Source organism: Hyperolius riggenbachi, chromosome 3 (assembly GCF_040937935.1).
Source record: "Hyperolius riggenbachi isolate aHypRig1 chromosome 3, aHypRig1.pri, whole genome shotgun sequence".
Taxonomy (NCBI): domain Eukaryota; kingdom Metazoa; phylum Chordata; class Amphibia; order Anura; family Hyperoliidae; genus Hyperolius; species Hyperolius riggenbachi.
In genome coordinates this window covers 42,503,601-42,521,323 of record NC_090648.1, presented here as the reverse complement: position 1 = coordinate 42,521,323, position 17,723 = coordinate 42,503,601, and the positions used below count along the sequence as shown (strand labels likewise).

At 45.0% G+C, this 17,723-nt stretch overlaps 19 non-coding genes across 19 annotated transcripts; all 19 read left to right on the top strand.

Annotated features, from left to right (window-relative positions):
* Positions 1-176: 176 nt before the first annotated feature.
* Positions 177-258, top strand: TRNAS-GCU (transfer RNA serine (anticodon GCU)). Its single transcript has one exon. It is a non-coding gene; the product is annotated as a tRNA-Ser (tRNA).
* Positions 259-1,090: 832 nt separating this feature from the next.
* Positions 1,091-1,172, top strand: TRNAS-GCU (transfer RNA serine (anticodon GCU)). Its single transcript has one exon. It is a non-coding gene; the product is annotated as a tRNA-Ser (tRNA).
* Positions 1,173-2,004: 832 nt separating this feature from the next.
* On the top strand, positions 2,005-2,086 carry TRNAS-GCU (transfer RNA serine (anticodon GCU)). Its single transcript has one exon. It is a non-coding gene; the product is annotated as a tRNA-Ser (tRNA).
* An 832-nt stretch (positions 2,087-2,918) lies between these two features.
* On the top strand, positions 2,919-3,000 carry TRNAS-GCU (transfer RNA serine (anticodon GCU)). The gene has a single exon. It is a non-coding gene; the product is annotated as a tRNA-Ser (tRNA).
* Positions 3,001-3,832: 832 nt separating this feature from the next.
* On the top strand, positions 3,833-3,914 carry TRNAS-GCU (transfer RNA serine (anticodon GCU)). The gene has a single exon. It is a non-coding gene; the product is annotated as a tRNA-Ser (tRNA).
* Positions 3,915-4,746: 832 nt separating this feature from the next.
* On the top strand, positions 4,747-4,828 carry TRNAS-GCU (transfer RNA serine (anticodon GCU)). The gene has a single exon. It is a non-coding gene; the product is annotated as a tRNA-Ser (tRNA).
* Positions 4,829-5,660: 832 nt separating this feature from the next.
* On the top strand, positions 5,661-5,742 carry TRNAS-GCU (transfer RNA serine (anticodon GCU)). The gene has a single exon. It is a non-coding gene; the product is annotated as a tRNA-Ser (tRNA).
* Positions 5,743-6,574: 832 nt separating this feature from the next.
* On the top strand, positions 6,575-6,656 carry TRNAS-GCU (transfer RNA serine (anticodon GCU)). Its single transcript has one exon. It is a non-coding gene; the product is annotated as a tRNA-Ser (tRNA).
* Positions 6,657-7,488: 832 nt separating this feature from the next.
* Positions 7,489-7,570, top strand: TRNAS-GCU (transfer RNA serine (anticodon GCU)). Its single transcript has one exon. It is a non-coding gene; the product is annotated as a tRNA-Ser (tRNA).
* Positions 7,571-8,402: 832 nt separating this feature from the next.
* Positions 8,403-8,484, top strand: TRNAS-GCU (transfer RNA serine (anticodon GCU)). Its single transcript has one exon. It is a non-coding gene; the product is annotated as a tRNA-Ser (tRNA).
* An 832-nt stretch (positions 8,485-9,316) lies between these two features.
* On the top strand, positions 9,317-9,398 carry TRNAS-GCU (transfer RNA serine (anticodon GCU)). The gene has a single exon. It is a non-coding gene; the product is annotated as a tRNA-Ser (tRNA).
* An 832-nt stretch (positions 9,399-10,230) lies between these two features.
* Positions 10,231-10,312, top strand: TRNAS-GCU (transfer RNA serine (anticodon GCU)). The gene has a single exon. It is a non-coding gene; the product is annotated as a tRNA-Ser (tRNA).
* Positions 10,313-11,144: 832 nt separating this feature from the next.
* TRNAS-GCU (transfer RNA serine (anticodon GCU)) lies at positions 11,145-11,226 on the top strand. The gene has a single exon. It is a non-coding gene; the product is annotated as a tRNA-Ser (tRNA).
* Positions 11,227-12,058: 832 nt separating this feature from the next.
* TRNAS-GCU (transfer RNA serine (anticodon GCU)) lies at positions 12,059-12,140 on the top strand. The gene has a single exon. It is a non-coding gene; the product is annotated as a tRNA-Ser (tRNA).
* Positions 12,141-12,971: 831 nt separating this feature from the next.
* On the top strand, positions 12,972-13,053 carry TRNAS-GCU (transfer RNA serine (anticodon GCU)). Its single transcript has one exon. It is a non-coding gene; the product is annotated as a tRNA-Ser (tRNA).
* An 832-nt stretch (positions 13,054-13,885) lies between these two features.
* TRNAS-GCU (transfer RNA serine (anticodon GCU)) lies at positions 13,886-13,967 on the top strand. The gene has a single exon. It is a non-coding gene; the product is annotated as a tRNA-Ser (tRNA).
* An 832-nt stretch (positions 13,968-14,799) lies between these two features.
* Positions 14,800-14,881, top strand: TRNAS-GCU (transfer RNA serine (anticodon GCU)). The gene has a single exon. It is a non-coding gene; the product is annotated as a tRNA-Ser (tRNA).
* An 832-nt stretch (positions 14,882-15,713) lies between these two features.
* On the top strand, positions 15,714-15,795 carry TRNAS-GCU (transfer RNA serine (anticodon GCU)). The gene has a single exon. It is a non-coding gene; the product is annotated as a tRNA-Ser (tRNA).
* An 832-nt stretch (positions 15,796-16,627) lies between these two features.
* TRNAS-GCU (transfer RNA serine (anticodon GCU)) lies at positions 16,628-16,709 on the top strand. The gene has a single exon. It is a non-coding gene; the product is annotated as a tRNA-Ser (tRNA).
* Positions 16,710-17,723: the final 1,014 nt, after the last annotated feature.

The following is a 17,723-nucleotide window of genomic DNA, read 5'->3' as shown; positions in this document are numbered from 1 at the left end:
GGTGTCCGTTGTCAGGCCTCTTGCAAATGATTTTTCTTGTGTGAGCAAAAGGTGCGCGTTCTTCTTTTCTGTCCAAAAAGTGCACTTTGCTATCCTGAAAAGATGAGCCGTGTTTTGCGCACAGGGCTTTGACCAGAGCTGAAAAAATGATAGCGTTAGATGTCATGTTTTACTGAGACGAGGTGGCCGAGTGGTTAAGGCGATGGACTGCTAATCCATTGTGCTCTGCACGCATGGGTTCAAATCCCATCCTCATCAATGGTGCACTTTTACAAACTAGTATCATACCCACCATCCAACTCGCCTGTCCTTGATGTCCATGTGGTTGTGCATGGATAAGTGTGTATGCCCTTTGCCCGATGACTATTGGGACACAGATTGTGTACATTTACACAATGCTTGTCTGCAGCATCATTCTTTCTCACAAAGTATGGGCCATTTGGGGTTCAGACCTGCAACCCACAAATAGAAAATTCACCTCTGCAGCCTTAGCGGAGAAAATAAACAGTGCTTGTCTGGCTGCACGAAGAAAATAGTTTGTCTGTAGAAGGACAAGTGCCAAAAAGTGCTTCAGTCATACCTGATTTTCAAGTTGTAAACCTCCTGTCTGTGACTGGCAGGTGCCAGTGTGAGGCATAAGGTATAATGGGATTGGTAGGACAGTAAGAAGATGTGCCCTCGCCTCATGTTCATACTGGCTTGAGTCTCCCTAAAAGTAGAAGTAATCTGCATAGTTCAGCCCACAGTCTAGCTAAGTGACCCTAAAAGGCAGATGTTAATTGTGGAAATGCTTGGCTGAAAGTTTGCAATGATTCCAAAAGATGTAAGCAAAGATGAAAAATACAGCATGGCGTGTTGATGGCATGGTGTAGAAGGCCCTTGTTTAGGTAGGTGTGCTCCAGTGGGGTGATTAAGGTGTCCTCTGTCAGGCCTCTTGCAAATGATTTTTCTTGTGTGAGCAAAAGGTGCGCGTTCTTCTTTTCTGTCCAAAAAGTGCACTTTGCTATCCTGAAAAGATGAGCCGTGTTTTGCGCACAGGGCTTTGACCATAGCTGAAAAAATGATAGCGTTAGATGTCATGTTTTATTGAGACGAGGTGGCCGAGTGGTTAAGGCGATGGACTGCTAATCCATTGTGCTCTGCACGCATGGGTTCAAATCCCATCCTCGTCGATGGTGCACTTTTACAAACTAGTATCATACCCACCATCCAACTCGCCTGTCCTTGACGTCCATGTGGTTGTGCATGGATAAGTGTGTATGCCCTTTGCCCGATGACTATTGGGACACAGATTGTGTACATTTACACAATGCTTGTCTGCAGCATCATTCTTTCTCACAAAGTATGGGCCGTTCGGGGTTCAGACCTGCAACCCACAAATAGAAAATTCACCTCTGCAGCCTTAGCGGAGAAAATAAACAGTGCTTGTCTGGCTGCACGAAGAAAATAGTTTGTCTGTAGAAGGACAAGTGCCAAAAAGTGCATCAGTCATACCTGATTTTCAAGTTGTAAACCTCCTGTCTGTGACTGGCAGGTGCCAGTGTGAGGCATAAGGTATAATGGGATTGGTAGGACAGTAAGAAGATGTGCCCTCGCCTCATGTTCATACTGGCTTGAGTCTCCCTAAAAGTAGAAGTAATCTGCATAGTTCAGCCCACAGTCTAGCTAAGTGACCCTAAAAGGCAGATGTTAATTGTGGAAATGCTTGGCTGAAAGTTTGCAATGATTCCAAAAGATGTAAGCAAAGATGAAAAATACAGCATGGCGTGTTGATGGCATGGTGTAGAAGGCCCTTGTTTAGGTAGGTGTGCTCCATTGGGATGATTAAGGTGTCCTCTGTCAGGCCTCTTGCAAATGATTTTTCTTGTGTGAGCAAAAGGTGCGCGTTCTTCTTTTCTGTCCAAAAAGTGCACTTTGCTATCCTGAAAAGATGAGCCGTGTTTTGCGCACAGGGCTTTGACCAGAGCTGAAAAAATGATAGCGTTAGATGTCATGTTTTACTGAGACGAGGTGGCCGAGTGGTTAAGGCGATGGACTGCTAATCCATTGTGCTCTGCACGCATGGGTTCAAATCCCATCCTCATCAATGGTGCACTTTTACAAACTAGTATCATACCCACCATCCAACTCGCCTGTCCTTGATGTCCATGTGGTTGTGCATGGATAAGTGTGTATGCCCTTTGCCCGATGACTATTGGGACACAGATTGTGTACATTTACACAATGCTTGTCTGCAGCATCATTCTTTCTCACAAAGTATGGGCCATTTGGGGTTCAGACCTGCAACCCACAAATAGAAAATTCACCTCTGCAGCCTTAGCGGAGAAAATAAACAGTGCTTGTCTGGCTGCACGAAGAAAATAGTTTGTCTGTAGAAGGACAAGTGCCAAAAAGTGCTTCAGTCATACCTGATTTTCAAGTTGTAAACCTCCTGTCTGTGACTGGCAGGTGCCAGTGTGAGGCATAAGGTATAATGGGATTGGTAGGACAGTAAGAAGATGTGCCCTCGCCTCATGTTCATACTGGCTTGAGTCTCCCTAAAAGTAGAAGTAATCTGCATAGTTCAGCCCACAGTCTAGCTAAGTGACCCTAAAAGGCAGATGTTAATTGTGGAAATGCTTGGCTGAAAGTTTGCAATGATTCCAAAAGATGTAAGCAAAGATGAAAAATACAGCATGGCGTGTTGATGGCATGGTGTAGAAGGCCCTTGTTTAGGTAGGTGTGCTCCAGTGGGGTGATTAAGGTGTCCTCTGTCAGGCCTCTTGCAAATGATTTTTCTTGTGTGAGCAAAAGGTGCGCGTTCTTCTTTTCTGTCCAAAAAGTGCACTTTGCTATCCTGAAAAGATGAGCCGTGTTTTGCGCACAGGGCTTTGACCATAGCTGAAAAAATGATAGCGTTAGATGTCATGTTTTATTGAGACGAGGTGGCCGAGTGGTTAAGGCGATGGACTGCTAATCCATTGTGCTCTGCACGCATGGGTTCAAATCCCATCCTCGTCGATGGTGCACTTTTACAAACTAGTATCATACCCACCATCCAACTCGCCTGTCCTTGACGTCCATGTGGTTGTGCATGGATAAGTGTGTATGCCCTTTGCCCGATGACTATTGGGACACAGATTGTGTACATTTACACAATGCTTGTCTGCAGCATCATTCTTTCTCACAAAGTATGGGCCGTTCGGGGTTCAGACCTGCAACCCACAAATAGAAAATTCACCTCTGCAGCCTTAGCGGAGAAAATAAACAGTGCTTGTCTGGCTGCACGAAGAAAATAGTTTGTCTGTAGAAGGACAAGTGCCAAAAAGTGCTTCAGTCATACCTGATTTTCAAGTTGTAAACCTCCTGTCTGTGACTGGCAGGTGCCAGTGTGAGGCATAAGGTATAATGGGATTGGTAGGACAGTAAGAAGATGTGCCCTCGCCTCATGTTCATACTGGCTTGAGTCTCCCTAAAAGTAGAAGTAATCTGCATAGTTCAGCCCACAGTCTAGCTAAGTGACCCTAAAAGGCAGATGTTAATTGTGGAAATGCTTGGCTGAAAGTTTGCAATGATTCCAAAAGATGTAAGCAAAGATGAAAAATACAGCATGGCGTGTTGATGGCATGGTGTAGAAGGCCCTTGTTTAGGTAGGTGTGCTCCATTGGGATGATTAAGGTGTCCTCTGTCAGGCCTCTTGCAAATGATTTTTCTTGTGTGAGCAAAAGGTGCGCGTTCTTCTTTTCTGTCCAAAAAGTGCACTTTGCTATCCTGAAAAGATGAGCCGTGTTTTGCGCACAGGGCTTTGACCAGAGCTGAAAAAATGATAGCGTTAGATGTCATGTTTTACTGAGACGAGGTGGCCGAGTGGTTAAGGCGATGGACTGCTAATCCATTGTGCTCTGCACGCATGGGTTCAAATCCCATCCTCGTCGATGGTGCACTTTTACAAACTAGTATCATACCCACCATCCAACTCGCCTGTCCTAGACGTCCATGTGGTTGTGCATGGATAAGTGGGTATGCCCTTTGCCCGATGACTATTGGGACACAGATTGTGTACATTTACACAATGCTTGTCTGCAGCATCATTCTTTCTCACAAAGTATGGGCCATTTGGGGTTCAGACCTGCAACCCACAAATAGAAAATTCACCTCTGCAGCCTTAGCGGAGAAAATAAACAGTGCTTGTCTGGCTGCACGAAGAAAATAGTTTGTCTGTAGAAGGACAAGTGCCAAAAAGTGCTTCAGTCATACCTGATTTTCAAGTTGTAAACCTCCTGTCTGTGACTGGCAGGTGCCAGTGTGAGGCATAAGGTATAATGGGATTGGTAGGACAGTAAGAAGATGTGCCCTCGCCTCATGTTCATACTGGCTTGAGTCTCCCTAAAAGTAGAAGTAATCTGCATAGTTCAGCCCACAGTCTAGCTAAGTGACCCTAAAAGGCAGATGTTAATTGTGGAAATGCTTGGCTGAAAGTTTGCAATGATTCCAAAAGATGTAAGCAAAGATGAAAAATACAGCATGGCGTGTTGATGGCATGGTGTAGAAGGCCCTTGTTTAGGTAGGTGTGCTCCAGTGGGATGATTAAGGTGTCCTCTGTCAGGCCTCTTGCAAATGATTTTTCTTGTGTGAGCAAAAGGTGCGCGTTCTTCTTTTCTGTCCAAAAAGTGCACTTTGCTATCCTGAAAAGATGAGCCGTGTTTTGCGCACAGGGCTTTGACCATAGCTGAAAAAATGATAGCGTTAGATGTCATGTTTTATTGAGACGAGGTGGCCGAGTGGTTAAGGCGATGGACTGCTAATCCATTGTGCTCTGCACGCATGGGTTCTAATCCCATCCTCGTCGATGGTGCACTTTTACAAACTAGTATCATACCCACCATCCAACTCGCCTGTCCTTGACGTCCATGTGGTTGTGCATGGATAAGTGTGTATGCCCTTTGCCCGATGACTATTGGGACACAGATTGTGTACATTTACACAATGCTTGTCTGCAGCATCATTCTTTCTCACAAAGTATGGGCCGTTCGGGGTTCAGACCTGCAACCCACAAATAGAAAATTCACCTCTGCAGCCTTAGCGGAGAAAATAAACAGTGCTTGTCTGGCTGCACGAAGAAAATAGTTTGTCTGTAGAAGGACAAGTGCCAAAAAGTGCTTCAGTCATACCTGATTTTCAAGTTGTAAACCTCCTGTCTGTGACTGGCAGGTGCCAGTGTGAGGCATAAGGTATAATGGGATTGGTAGGACAGTAAGAAGATGTGCCCTCGCCTCATGTTCATACTGGCTTGAGTCTCCCTAAAAGTAGAAGTAATCTGCATAGTTCAGCCCACAGTCTAGCTAAGTGACCCTAAAAGGCAGATGTTAATTGTGGAAATGCTTGGCTGAAAGTTTGCAATGATTCCAAAAGATGTAAGCAAAGATGAAAAATACAGCATGGCGTGTTGATGGCATGGTGTAGAAGGCCCTTGTTTAGGTAGGTGTGCTCCAGTGGGGTGATTAAGGTGTCCTCTGTCAGGCCTCTTGCAAATGATTTTTCTTGTGTGAGCAAAAGGTGCGCGTTCTTCTTTTCTGTCCAAAAAGTGCACTTTGCTATCCTGAAAAGATGAGCCGTGTTTTGCGCACAGGGCTTTGACCATAGCTGAAAAAATGATAGCGTTAGATGTCATGTTTTATTGAGACGAGGTGGCCGAGTGGTTAAGGCGATGGACTGCTAATCCATTGTGCTCTGCACGCATGGGTTCAAATCCCATCCTCGTCGATGGTGCACTTTTACAAACTAGTATCATACCCACCATCCAACTCGCCTGTCCTTGACGTCCATGTGGTTGTGCATGGATAAGTGTGTATGCCCTTTGCCCGATGACTATTGGGACACAGATTGTGTACATTTACACAATGCTTGTCTGCAGCATCATTCTTTCTCACAAAGTATGGGCCGTTCGGGGTTCAGACCTGCAACCCACAAATAGAAAATTCACCTCTGCAGCCTTAGCGGAGAAAATAAACAGTGCTTGTCTGGCTGCACGAAGAAAATAGTTTATCTGTAGAAGGACAAGTGCCAAAAAGTGCTTCAGTCATACCTGATTTTCAAGTTGTAAACCTCCTGTCTGTGACTGGCAGGTGCCAGTGTGAGGCATAAGGTATAATGGGATTGGTAGGACAGTAAGAAGATGTGCCCTCGCCTCATGTTCATACTGGCTTGAGTCTCCCTAAAAGTAGAAGTAATCTGCATAGTTCAGCCCACAGTCTAGCTAAGTGACCCTAAAAGGCAGATGTTAATTGTGGAAATGCTTGGCTGAAAGTTTGCAATGATTCCAAAAGATGTAAGCAAAGATGAAAAATACAGCATGGCGTGTTGATGGCATGGTGTAGAAGGCCCTTGTTTAGGTAGGTGTGCTCCAGTGGGATGATTAAGGTGTCCTCTGTCAGGCCTCTTGAAAATGATTTTTCTTGTGTGAGCAAAAGGTGCGCGTTCTTCTTTTCTGTCCAAAATGTGCACTTTGCTATCCTGAAAAGATGAGCCGTGTTTTGCGCACAGGGCTTTGACCAGAGCTGAAAAAATGATAGCGTTAGATGTCATGTTTTACTGAGACGAGGTGGCCGAGTGGTTAAGGCGATGGACTGCTAATCCATTGTGCTCTGCACGCATGGGTTCAAATCCCATCCTCGTCGATGGTGCACTTTTACAAACTAGTATCATACCCACCATCCAACTCGCCTGTCCTAGACGTCCATGTGGTTGTGCATGGATAAGTGTGTATGCCCTTTGCCCGATGACTATTGAGACACAGATTGTGTACATTTACACAATGCTTGTCTGCAGCATCATTCTTTCTCACAAAGTATGGGCCGTTCGGGGTTCAGACCTGCAACCCACAAATAGAAAATTCACCTCTGCAGCCTTAGCGGAGAAAATAAACAGTGCTTGTCTGGCTGCACGAAGAAAATAGTTTGTCTGTAGAAGGACAAGTGCCAAAAAGTGCTTCAGTCATACCTGATTTTCAAGTTGTAAACCTCCTGTCTGTGACTGGCAGGTGCCAGTGTGAGGCATAAGGTATAATGGGATTGGTAGGACAGTAAGAAGATGTGCCCTCGCCTCATGTTCATACTGGCTTGAGTCTCCCTAAAAGTAGAAGTAATCTGCATAGTTCAGCCCACAGTCTAGCTAAGTGACCCTAAAAGGCAGATGTTAATTGTGGAAATGCTTGGCTGAAAGTTTGCAATGATTCCAAAAGATGTAAGCAAAGATGAAAAATACAGCATGGCGTGTTGATGGCATGGTGTAGAAGGCCCTTGTTTAGGTAGGTGTGCTCCAGTGGGATGATTAAGGTGTCCTCTGTCAGGCCTCTTGCAAATGATTTTTCTTGTGTGAGCAAAAGGTGTGCGTTCTTCTTTTCTGTCCAAAAAGTGCACTTTGCTATCCTGAAAAGATGAGCCGTGTTTTGCGCACAGGGCTTTGACCATAGCTGAAAAAATGATAGCGTTAGATGTCATGTTTTACAGAGACGAGGTGGCCGAGTGGTTAAGGCGATGGACTGCTAATCCATTGTGCTCTGCACGCATGGGTTCAAATCCCATCCTCGTCGATGGTGCACTTTTACAAACTAGTATCATACCCACCATCCAACTCGCCTGTCCTTGACGTCCATGTGGTTGTGCATGGAAAAGTGTGTATGCCCTTTCCCCGATGACTATTGGGACACAGATTGTGTACATTTACACAATGCTTGTCTGCAGCATCATTCTTTCTCACAAAGTGTGGGCCGTTGGGGGTTCAGACCTGCAACCCACAAATAGAAAATTCACCTCTGCAGCCTTAGCGGAGAAAATAAACAGTGCTTGTCTGGCTGCACGAAGAAAATAGTTTGTCTGTAGAAGGACAAGTGCCAAAAAGTGCTTCAGTCATACCTGATTTTCAAGTTGTAAACCTCCTGTCTGTGACTGGCAGGTGCCAGTGTGAGGCATAAGGTATAATGGGATTGGTAGGACAGTAAGAAGATGTGCCCTCGCCTCATGTTCATACTGGCTTGAGTCTCCCTAAAAGTAGAAGTAATCTGCATAGTTCAGCCCACAGTCTAGCTAAGTGACCCTAAAAGGCAGATGTTAATTGTGGAAATGCTTGGCTGAAAGTTTGCAATGATTCCAAAAGATGTAAGCAAAGATGAAAAATACAGCATGGCGTGTTGATGGCATGGTGTAGAAGGCCCTTGTTTAGGTAGGTGTGCTCCAGTGGGGTGATTAAGGTGTCCTCTGTCAGGCCTCTTGCAAATGATTTTTCTTGTGTGAGCAAAAGGTGCGCGTTCTTCTTTTCTGTCCAAAAAGTGCACTTTGCTATCCTGAAAAGATGAGCCGTGTTTTGCGCACAGGGCTTTGACCAGAGCTGAAAAAATGATAGCAGTAGATGTCTTGTTTTACTGAGACGAGGTGGCTGAGTGGTTAAGGCGATGGACTGCTAATCCATTGTGCTCTGCACGCATGGGTTCAAATCCCATCCTCGTCGATGGTGCACTTTTACAAACTAGTATCATACCCACCATCCAACTCGCCTGTCCTAGACGTCCATGTGGTTGTGCATGGATAAGTGTGTATGCCCTTTGCCCGATGACTATTGGGACACAGATTTTGTACATTTACACAATGCTTGTCTGCAGCATCATTCTTTCTCACAAAGTATGGGCCATTTGGGGTTCAGACCTGCAACCCACAAATAGAAAATTCACCTCTGCAGCCTTAGCGGAGAAAATAAACAGTGCTTGTCTGGCTGCACGAAGAAAATAGTTTGTCTGTAGAAGGACAAGTGCCAAAAAGTGCTTCAGTCATACCTGATTTTCAAGTTGTAAACCTCCTGTCTGTGACTGGCAGGTGCCAGTGTGAGGCATAAGGTATAATGGGATTGGTAGGACAGTAAGAAGATGTGCCCTCGCCTCATGTTCATACTGGCTTGAGTCTCCCTAAAAGTAGAAGTAATCTGCATAGTTCAGCCCACAGTCTAGCTAAGTGACCCTAAAAGGCAGATGTTAATTGTGGAAATGCTTGGCTGAAAGTTTGCAATGATTCCAAAAGATGTAAGCAAAGATGAAAAATACAGCATGGCGTGTTGATGGCATGGTGTAGAAGGCCCTTGTTTAGGTAGGTGTGCTCCAGTGGGATGATTAAGGTGTCCTCTGTCAGGCCTCTTGCAAATGATTTTTCTTGTGTGAGCAAAAGGTGCGCGTTCTTCTTTACTGTCCAAAAAGTGCACTTTGCTATCCTGAAAAGATGAGCCGTGTTTTGCGCACAGGGCTTTGACCAGAGCTGAAAAAATGATAGCGTTAGATGTCATGTTTTACTGAGACGAGGTGGCCGAGTGGTTAAGGCGATGGACTGCTAATCCATTGTGCTCTGCACGCATGGGTTCAAATCCCATCCTCGTCGATGGTGCACTTTTACAAACTAGTATCATACCCACCATCCAACTCGCCTGTCCTTGACGTCCATGTGGTTGTGCATGGAAAAGTGTGTATGCCCTTTCCCCGATGACTATTGGGACACAGATTGTGTACATTTACACAATGCTTGTCTGCAGCATCATTCTTTCTCACAAAGTGTGGGCCGTTGGGGGTTCAGACCTGCAACCCACAAATAGAAAATTCACCTCTGCAGCCTTAGCGGAGAAAATAAACAGTGCTTGTCTGGCTGCACGAAGAAAATAGTTTGTCTGTAGAAGGACAAGTGCCAAAAAGTGCTTCAGTCATACCTGATTTTCAAGTTGTAAACCTCCTGTCTGTGACTGGCAGGTGCCAGTGTGAGGCATAAGGAATAATGGGATTGGTAGGACAGTAAGAAGATGTGCCCTCGCCTCATGTTCATACTGGCTTGAGTCTCCCTAAAAGTAGAAGTAATCTGCATAGTTCAGCCCACAGTCTAGCTAAGTGACCCTAAAAGGCAGATGTTAATTGTGGAAATGCTTGGCTGAAAGTTTGCAATGATTCCAAAAGATGTAAGCAAAGATGAAAAATACAGCATGGCGTGTTGATGGCATGGTGTAGAAGGCCCTTGTTTAGGTAGGTGTGCTCCAGTGGGGTGATTAAGGTGTCCTCTGTCAGGCCTCTTGCAAATGATTTTTCTTGTGTGAGCAAAAGGTGCGCGTTCTTCTTTTCTGTCCAAAAAGTGCACTTTGCTATCCTGAAAAGATGAGCCGTGTTTTGCGCACAGGGCTTTGACCAGAGCTGAAAAAATTATAGCGTTAGATGTCTTGTTTTACTGAGACGAGGTGGCTGAGTGGTTAAGGTGATGGACTGCTAATCCATTGTGCTCTGCACGCATGGGTTCAAATCCCATTCTCGTTGATGGTGCACTTTTACAAACTAGTATCATACCCACCATCCAACTCGCCTGTCCTTGACGTCCATGTGGTTGTGCATGGATAAGTGTGTATGCCCTTTGCCAGATGACTATTGGGACACAGATTGTGTACATTTACACAATGCTTGTCTGCAGCATCATTCTTTCTCACAAAGTATGGGCCGTTCAGGGTTCAGACCTGCAACCCACAAATAGAAAATTCACCTCTGCAGCCTTAGCGGAGAAAATAAACAGTGCTTGTCTGGCTGCACGAAGAAAATAGTTTGTCTGTAGAAGGACAAGTGCCAAAAAGTGCTTCAGTCATACCTGATTTTCAAGTTGTAAACCTCCTGTCTGTGACTGGCAGGTGCCAGTGTGAGGCATAAGGTATAATGGGATTGGTAGGACAGTAAGAAGATGTGCCCTCGCCTCATGTTCATACTGGCTTGAGTCTCCCTAAAAGTAGAAGTAATCTGCATAGTTCAGCCCACAGTCTAGCTAAGTGACCCTAAAAGGCAGATGTTAATTGTGGAAATGCTTGGCTGAAAGTTTGCAATGATTCCAAAAGATGTAAGCAAAGATGAAAAATACAGCATGGCGTGTTGATGGCATGGTGTAGAAGGCCCTTGTTTAGGTAGGTGTGCTCCAGTGGGATGATTAAGGTGTCCTCTGTCAGGCCTCTTGAAAATGATTTTTCTTGTGTGAGCAAAAGGTGCGCGTTCTTCTTTTCTGTCCAAAAAGTGCACTTTGCTATGCTGAAAAGATGAGCCGTGTTTTGCGCACAGGGCTTTGACCAGAGCTGAAAAAATGATAGCGTTAGATGTCATGTTTTACTGAGACGAGGTGGCCGAGTGGTTAAGGCGATGGACTGCTAATCCATTGTGCACTGCACACATGGGTTCAAATCCCATCCTCGTCGATGGTGCACTTTTACAAACTAGTATCATACCCACCATCCAACTCGCCTGTCCTTGACGTCCATGTGGTTGTGCATGGAAAAGTGTGTATGCCCTTTGCCCGATGACTATTGGGACACAGATTGTGTACATTTACACAATGCTTGTCTGCAGCATCATTCTTTCTCACAAAGTATGGGCCGTTCGGGGTTCAGACCTGCAACCCACAAATAGAAAATTCACCTCTGCAGCCTTAGCGGAGAAAATAAACAGTGCTTGTCTGGCTGCACGAAGAAAATAGTTTGTCTGTAGAAGGACAAGTGCCAAAAAGTGCTTCAGTCATACCTGATTTTCAAGTTGTAAACCTCCTGTCTGTGACTGGCAGGTGCCAGTGTGAGGCATAAGGTATAATGGGATTGGTAGGACAGTAAGAAGATGTGCCCTCGCCTCATGTTCATACTGGCTTGAGTCTCCCTAAAAGTAGAAGTAATCTGCATAGTTCAGCCCACAGTCTAGCTAAGTGACCCTAAAAGGCAGATGTCAATTGTGGAAATGCTTGGCTGAAAGTTTGCAATGATTCCAAAAGATGTAAGCAAAGATGAAAAATACAGCATGGCGTGTTGATGGCATGGTGTAGAAGGCCCTTGTTTAGGTAGGTGTGCTCCAGTGGGATGATTAAGGTGTCCGCTGTCAGGCCTCTTGCAAATGATTTTTCTTGTGTGAGCAAAAGGTGCGCGTTCTTCTTTTCTGTCCAAAAAGTGCACTTTGCTATCCTGAAAAGATGAGCCGTGTTTTGCGCACAGGGCTTTGACCAGAGCTGAAAAAATGATAGCGTTAGATGTCATGTTTTACTGAGACGAGGTGGCCGAGTGGTTAAGGCGATGGACTGCTAATCCATTGTGCTCTGCACGCATGGGTTCAAATCCCATCCTCGTCGATGGTGCACTTTTACAAACTAGTATCATACCCACCATCCAACTCGCCTGTTCTTGATGTCCATGTGGTTGTGCATGGATAAGTGTGTATGCCCTTTGCCCGATGACTATTGGGACACAGATTGTGTACATTTACACAATGCTTGTCTGCAGCATCATTCTTTCTCACAAAGTATGGGCCATTTGGGGTTCAGACCTGCAACCCACAAATAGAAAATTCACCTCTGCAGCCTTAGCGGAGAAAATAAACAGTGCTTGTCTGGCTGCACGAAGAAAATAGTTTGTCTGTAGAAGGACAAGTGCCAAAAAGTGCTTCAGTCATACCTGATTTTCAAGTTGTAAACCTCCTGTCTGTGACTGGCAGGTGCCAGTGTGAGGCATAAGGTATAATGGGATTGGTAGGACAGTAAGAAGATGTGCCCTCGCCTCATGTTCATACTGGCTTGAGTCTCCCTAAAAGTAGAAGTAATCTGCATAGTTCAGCCCACAGTCTAGCTAAGTGACCCTAAATGGCAGATGTTAATTGTGGAAATGCTTGGCTGAAAGTTTGCAATGATTCCAAAAGATGTAAGCAAAGATGAAAAATACAGCATGGCGTGTTGATGGCATGGTGTAGAAGGCCCTTGTTTAGGTAGGTGTGCTCCAGTCAGTGATTAAGGTGTCCTCTGTCAGGCCTCTTGCAAATGATTTTTCTTGTGTGAGCAAAAGGTGCGCGTTCTTCTTTTCTGTCCAAAAAGTGCACTTTGCTATCCTGAAAAGATGAGCCGTGTTTTGCGCACAGGGCTTTGACCATAGCTGAAAAAATGATAGCGTTAGATGTCATGTTTTATTGAGACGAGGTGGCCGAGTGGTTAAGGCGATGGACTGCTAATCCATTGTGCTCTGCACGCATGGGTTCAAATCCCATCCTCGTCGATGGTGCACTTTTACAAACTAGTATCATACCCACCATCCAACTCGCCTGTCCTTGACGTCCATGTGGTTGTGCATGGATAAGTGTGTATGCCCTTTGCCCGATGACTATTGGGACACAGATTGTGTACATTTACACAATGCTTGTCTGCAGCATCATTCTTTCTCACAAAGTATGGGCCGTTCGGGGTTCAGACCTGCAACCCACAAATAGAAAATTCACCTCTGCAGCCTTAGCGGAGAAAATAAACAGTGCTTGTCTGGCTGCACGAAGAAAATAGTTTGTCTGTAGAAGGACAAGTGCCAAAAAGTGCTTCAGTCATACCTGATTTTCAAGTTGTAAACCTCCTGTCTGTGACTGGCAGGTGCCAGTGTGAGGCATAAGGTATAATGGGATTGGTAGGACAGTAAGAAGATGTGCCCTCGCCTCATGTTCATACTGGCTTGAGTCTCCCTAAAAGTAGAAGTAATCTGCATAGTTCAGCCCACAGTCTAGCTAAGTGACCCTAAAAGGCAGATGTTAATTGTGGAAATGCTTGGCTGAAAGTTTGCAATGATTCCAAAAGATGTAAGCAAAGATGAAAAATACAGCATGGCGTGTTGATGGCATGGTGTAGAAGGCCCTTGTTTAGGTAGGTGTGCTCCAGTGGGATGATTAAGGTGTCCTCTGTCAGGCCTCTTGCAAATGATTTTTCTTGTGTGAGCAAAAGGTGCGCGTTCTTCTTTTCTGTCCAAAAAGTGCACTTTGCTATCCTGAAAAGATGAGCCGTGTTTTGCGCACAGGGCTTTGACCAGAGCTGAAAAAATGATAGCGTTAGATGTCATGTTTTACTGAGACGAGGTGGCCGAGTGGTTAAGGCGATGGACTGCTAATCCATTGTGCTCTGCACGCATGGGTTCAAATCCCATCCTTGTCGATGTTGCACTTTTACAAACTAGTATCATACCCACCATCCAACTCGCCTGTCCTTGACGTCCATGTGGTTGTGCATGGAAAAGTGTGTATGCCCTTTGCCCGATGACTATTGGGACACAGATTGTGTACATTTACACAATGCTTGTCTGCAGCATCATTCTTTCTCACAAAGTATGGGCCGTTCGGGGTTCAGACCTGCAACCCACAAATAGAAAATTCACCTCTGCAGCCTTAGCGGAGAAAATAAACAGTGCTTGTCTGGCTGCACGAAGAAAATAGTTTGTCTGTAGAAGGATAAGTGCCAAAAAGTGCTTCAGTCATACCTGATTTTCAAGTTGTAAACCTCCTGTCTGTGACTGGCAGGTGCCAGTGTGAGGCATAAGGTATAATGGGATTGGTAGGACAGTAAGAAGATGTGCCCTCGCCTCATGTTCATACTGGCTTGAGTCTCCCTAAAAGTAGAAGTAATCTGCATAGTTCAGCCCACAGTCTAGCTAAGTGACCCTAAAAGGCAGATGTTAATTGTGGAAATGCTTGGCTGAAAGTTTGCAATGATTCCAAAAGATGTAAGCAAAGATGAAAAATACAGCATGGCGTGTTGATGGCATGGTGTAGAAGGCCCTTGTTTAGGTAGGTGTGCTCCAGTGGGATGATTAAGGTGTCCTCTGTCAGGCCTCTTGCAAATGATTTTTCTTGTGTGAGCAAAAGGTGCGCGTTCTTCTTTTCTGTCCAAAAAGTGCACTTTGCTATCCTGAAAAGATGAGCCGTGTTTTGCGCACAGGGCTTTGACCATGGCTGAAAAAATGATAGCGTTAGATGTCATGTTTTACTGAGACGAGGTGGCCGAGTGGTTAAGGCGATGGACTGCTAATCCATTGTGCTCTGCACGCATGGGTTCAAATCCCATCCTCGTCGATGGTGCACTTTTACAAACTAGTATCATACCCACCATCCAACTCGCCTGTCCTTGACGTCCATGTGGTTGTGCATGGAAAAGTGTGTATGCCCTTTCCCCGATGACTATTGGGACACAGATTGTGTACATTTACACAATGCTTGTCTGCAGCATCATTCTTTCTCACAAAGTGTGGGCCGTTGGGGGTTCAGACCTGCAACCCACAAATAGAAAATTCACCTCTGCAGCCTTAGCGGAGAAAATAAACAGTGCTTGTCTGGCTGCACGAAGAAAATAGTTTGTCTGTAGAAGGACAAGTGCCAAAAAGTGCTTCAGTCATACCTGATTTTCAAGTTGTAAACCTCCTGTCTGTGACTGGCAGGTGCCAGTGTGAGGCATAAGGTATAATGGGATTGGTAGGACAGTAAGAAGATGTGCCCTCGCCTCATGTTCATACTGGCTTGAGTCTCCCTAAAAGTAGAAGTAATCTGCATAGTTCAGCCCACAGTCTAGCTAAGTGACCCTAAAAGGCAGATGTTAATTGTGGAAATGCTTGGCTGAAAGTTTGCAATGATTCCAAAAGATGTAAGCAAAGATGAAAAATACAGCATGGCGTGTTGATGGCATGGTGTAGAAGGCCCTTGTTTAGGTAGGTGTGCTCCAGTGGGGTGATTAAGGTGTCCTCTGTCAGGCCTCTTGCAAATGATTTTTCTTGTGTGAGCAAAAGGTGCGCGTTCTTCTTTTCTGTCCAAAAAGTGCACTTTGCTATCCTGAAAAGATGAGCCGTGTTTTGCGCACAGGGCTTTGACCAGAGCTGAAAAAATTATAGCGTTAGATGTCTTGTTTTACTGAGACGAGGTGGCTGAGTGGTTAAGGTGATGGACTGCTAATCCATTGTGCTCTGCACGCATGGGTTCAAATCCCATTCTCGTTGATGGTGCACTTTTACAAACTAGTATCATACCCACCATCCAACTCGCCTGTCCTTGACGTCCATGTGGTTGTGCATGGATAAGTGTGTATGCCCTTTGCCAGATGACTATTGGGACACAGATTGTGTACATTTACACAATGCTTGTCTGCAGCATCATTCTTTCTCACAAAGTATGGGCCGTTCAGGGTTCAGACCTGCAACCCACAAATAGAAAATTCACCTCTGCAGCCTTAGCGGAGAAAATAAACAGTGCTTGTCTGGCTGCACGAAGAAAATAGTTTGTCTGTAGAAGGACAAGTGCCAAAAAGTGCTTCAGTCATACCTGATTTTCAAGTTGTAAACCTCCTGTCTGTGACTGGCAGGTGCCAGTGTGAGGCATAAGGTATAATGGGATTGGTAGGACAGTAAGAAGATGTGCCCTCGCCTCATGTTCATACTGGCTTGAGTCTCCCTAAAAGTAGAAGTAATCTGCATAGTTCAGCCCACAGTCTAGCTAAGTGACCCTAAATGGCAGATGTTAATTGTGGAAATGCTTGGCTGAAAGTTTGCAATGATTCCAAAAGATGTAAGCAAAGATGAAAAATACAGCATGGCGTGTTGATGGCATGGTGTAGAAGGCCCTTGTTTAGGTAGGTGTGCTCCAGTGGGGTGATTAAGGTGTCCTCTGTCAGGCCTCTTGCAAATGATTTTTCTTGTGTGAGCAAAAGGTGCGCGTTCTTCTTTTCTGTCCAAAAAGTGCACTTTGCTATCCTGAAAAGATGAGCCGTGTTTTGCGCACAGGGCTTTGACCAGAGCTGAAAAAATTATAGCGTTAGATGTCTTGTTTTACTGAGACGAGGTGGCTGAGTGGTTAAGGTGATGGACTGCTAATCCATTGTGCTCTGCACGCATGGGTTCAAATCCCATTCTCGTTGATGGTGCACTTTTACAAACTAGTATCATACCCACCATCCAACTCGCCTGTCCTTGACGTCCATGTGGTTGTGCATGGATAGCAGAAAATTGTATACTCACCTATCGGTAATTTTCTTTTCCTTCCAATGACCATGTCAGCATACTACGGGGGTTAGTCCCGCCCTATGACCCCTCCAGGACCTGTCAGTATAAATTTTGAACACTCCCCCCAATGGTTGCTTTTTTTACTAGTCCCAAAAACAGACTAAACTACTGGGTGGGCCCTACGTATGCTGACATGGTCATTGGAAGGAAAAGAAAATTACCGATAGGTGAGTATACAATTTTCTGCTTTCCTTCCATGCCAATGTCAGCATACTACGGGGATTTAACTATACATAAAAAGAAGGGAGGGAATAATCAATGCAGAAAGTAATTTATTCAACTTAAACAGTACACTAGAACATACGTCCTCTCATACTATAAATATGTAGAATTAAAGTGCAAAACAAAAGAAACGATCAGGTCGTGGCTGTCTTTACTGCAGACAACACTTCCTTCCCAAAGTGGACTGTGGATAATACACCCGGATCCACTTTATAATGCGTGATAAAGGTGTTCAATGATGACCAGTTGGCGGCACGACAAATTGTCTCCGGTGCTACTTTCACCAGTGCTGCCCATGAAGTAGATATTGACCTCGTGGAATGCGCCGAGACCTCCTCTGGTGGTGTTTTGCCCATTATATTGTATGCCATCTTGATAGTCCTCACCAACCATGTGGCTATTGTTTTGGTTGTGGCCGCTTGGCCCTTTCTGTACCCTATTGGTATTACAAAGAGTCGCCTTGTCTTGCGGAGTTTTTCCGTAGCCTGAATATATCTGTTTAACAATTCCGGAATATTAAGACTGTTAGGGATCTCCGCTGTATTGTCGTAAAAAGCTGGCAGGTGCCAATCCTGATTGAAATAATATTCCTTCGACACCTTTGGAATGAATTCGTCCACTGGACGTAAAGTTACTCTGTCTGGAAA